The following is a 2,500-nucleotide window of genomic DNA, read 5'->3' as shown; positions in this document are numbered from 1 at the left end:
ATCAACTGGGCTACCCTACCATGTAACAACTTGTAAGTCCACATATTTCCAACACGATTGATGTGATGAGGGTGAAAAAAATCTGAAATATTTTTCGTTCATTGGGAGGTAGCAAGTTCTCAATTAACAAACCTACTAGGCACTCATAGTATGCATTACCTGCATTATCTGATCGCAGGATTCAGAGATCATTTGTTCACCCGATTAACAGCAAGAGATGAGATTATTGGTAGGCCATGTGAATAATTCAGCACAAAAGCTAGGAAGGTCCTACCGAGATTTGAACTCGGATCGCAGGATTCAGAGTCCTGAGTGCTAACCATTACACCATAGAACCCTGTACATAAATATTACTGAAGTGTTCAGATTTTCCTGTCATTTGTTCACCCGATTAACAGCAAGAGATGAGATTATTGGTAGGCCATGTGAATAATTCAGCACAAAAGCTAGGAAGGTTCTACCGAGATTTGAACTCGGATCACTGGATTCAAAGTCCAGAGTGCTAACCATTACACCATAGAACCATATTCTTAACCAAATTAGTAATTTTACAGAAAAAAATGGACAGTCGTTCCGTCACGTGTTGCAAATACTTTCAACTGACAACAATATTTGGACAGCTGTCTTCTAGTTCAACAAGGAAGAATTATTCACATGGTAGGTCCGACCAAGACTTGAACGCAGATTGTAGGATTCAGAGTCCTGAGTGATAACCTTGACAGCACAGAACCCTGTAATCAATACTCTGTGATGGGTTCAGATTTACTCTCCTAGGTTCTCCGGAAAAACAGAGAAAATATTTTCTGGCCATAAACGGTATCAACTGGGCTACCCTACCATGTAACAACTTGTAAGTCCACATATTTCCAACACGATTGATGTGATGAGGGTGAAAAAAATCTGAAATATTTTTGGTTCATTGGGAGGTAGCAAGTTCTCAATTAACAAACCTACTAGGCACTCATAGTATGCATTACCTGCATTACCTGCATTATCTGATCGCAGGATTCAGAGATCATTTGTTCACCCGATTAACAGCAAGAGATGAGATTATTGGTAGGCCATGTGAATAATTCAGCACAAAAGCTAGGAAGGTCCTACCGAGATTTGAACTCGGATCGCAGGATTCAGAGTCCTGAGTGCTAACCATTACACCATAGAACCCTGTACATAAATATTACTGAAGTGTTCAGATTTTCCTGTCATTTGTTCACCCGATTAACAGCAAGAGATGAGATTATTGGTAGGCCATGTGAATAATTCAGCACAAAAGCTAGGAAGGTTCTACCGAGATTTGAACTCGGATCACTGGATTCAAAGTCCAGAGTGCTAACCATTACACCATAGAACCATATTCTTAACCAAATTAGTAATTTTACAGAAAAAAATGGACAGTCGTTCCGTCACGTGTTGCAAATACTTTCAACTGACAACAATATTTGGACAGCTGTCTTCTAGTTCAACAAGGAAGAATTATTCACATGGTAGGTCCGACCAAGACTTGAACTCAGATTGTAGGATTCAGAGTCCTGAGTGATAACCTTGACAGCACAGAACCCTGTAATCAATACTCTGTGATGGGTTCAGATTTACTCTCCTAGGTTCTCCGGAAAAACAGAGAAAATATTTTCTGGCCATAAACGGTATCAACTGGGCTACCCTACCATGTAACAACTTGTAAGTCCACATATTTCCAACACGATTGATGTGATGAGGGTGAAAAAAATCTGAAATATTTTTGGTTCATTGGGAGGTAGCAAGTTCTCAATTAACAAACCTACTAGGCACTCATAGTATGCATTACCTGCATTACCTGCATTATCTGATCGCAGGATTCAGAGATCATTTGTTCACCCGATTAACAGCAAGAGATGAGATTATTGGTAGGCCATGTGAATAATTCAGCACAAAAGCTAGGAAGGTCCTACCGAGATTTGAACTCGGATCACAGGATTCAGAGTCCTGAGTGGTAACCATTACACCATAGAACCCTGTACATAAATATTACTGAAGTGTTCAGATTTTCCTGTCATTTGTTCACCCGATTAACAGCAAGAGATGAGATTATTGGTAGGCCATGTGAATAATTCAGCACAAAAGCTAGGAAGGTTCTACCGAGATTTGAACTCGGATCACTGGATTCAAAGTCCAGAGTGCTAACCATTACACCATAGAACCATATTCTTAACCAAATTAGTAATTTTACAGAAAAAAATGGACAGTCGTTCCGTCACGTGTTGCAAATACTTTCAACTGACAACAATATTTGGACAGCTGTCTTCTAGTTCAACAAGGAAGAATTATTCACATGGTAGGTCCGACCAAGACTTGAACTCAGATTGTAGGATTCAGAGTCCTGAGTGATAACCTTGACAGCACAGAACCCTGTAATCAATACTCTGTGATGGGTTCAGATTTACTCTCCTAGGTTCTCCGGAAAAACAGAGAAAATATTTTCTGGCCATAAACGGTATCAACTGGGCTACCCTAACATGTAACA

At 39.8% G+C, this 2,500-nt stretch overlaps 6 non-coding genes across 6 annotated transcripts; all 6 read right to left on the bottom strand.

Annotated features, from left to right (window-relative positions):
• Positions 1 to 265: 265 nt before the first annotated feature.
• On the bottom strand, positions 266 to 337 carry trnaq-cug (transfer RNA glutamine (anticodon CUG)). Its single transcript has one exon. It is a non-coding gene; the product is annotated as a tRNA-Gln (tRNA).
• Positions 338 to 452: 115 nt separating this feature from the next.
• On the bottom strand, positions 453 to 524 carry trnaq-uug (transfer RNA glutamine (anticodon UUG)). The gene has a single exon. It is a non-coding gene; the product is annotated as a tRNA-Gln (tRNA).
• A 568-nt stretch (positions 525 to 1,092) lies between these two features.
• Positions 1,093 to 1,164, bottom strand: trnaq-cug (transfer RNA glutamine (anticodon CUG)). Its single transcript has one exon. It is a non-coding gene; the product is annotated as a tRNA-Gln (tRNA).
• Positions 1,165 to 1,279: 115 nt separating this feature from the next.
• On the bottom strand, positions 1,280 to 1,351 carry trnaq-uug (transfer RNA glutamine (anticodon UUG)). The gene has a single exon. It is a non-coding gene; the product is annotated as a tRNA-Gln (tRNA).
• A 568-nt stretch (positions 1,352 to 1,919) lies between these two features.
• Positions 1,920 to 1,991, bottom strand: trnaq-cug (transfer RNA glutamine (anticodon CUG)). Its single transcript has one exon. It is a non-coding gene; the product is annotated as a tRNA-Gln (tRNA).
• A 115-nt stretch (positions 1,992 to 2,106) lies between these two features.
• trnaq-uug (transfer RNA glutamine (anticodon UUG)) lies at positions 2,107 to 2,178 on the bottom strand. Its single transcript has one exon. It is a non-coding gene; the product is annotated as a tRNA-Gln (tRNA).
• Positions 2,179 to 2,500: the final 322 nt, after the last annotated feature.

Source organism: Salvelinus alpinus, chromosome 6 (genome assembly GCF_045679555.1).
Source record: "Salvelinus alpinus chromosome 6, SLU_Salpinus.1, whole genome shotgun sequence".
Taxonomy (NCBI): domain Eukaryota; kingdom Metazoa; phylum Chordata; class Actinopteri; order Salmoniformes; family Salmonidae; genus Salvelinus; species Salvelinus alpinus.
This window is presented reverse-complemented; position numbering and strand designations above follow the sequence as displayed.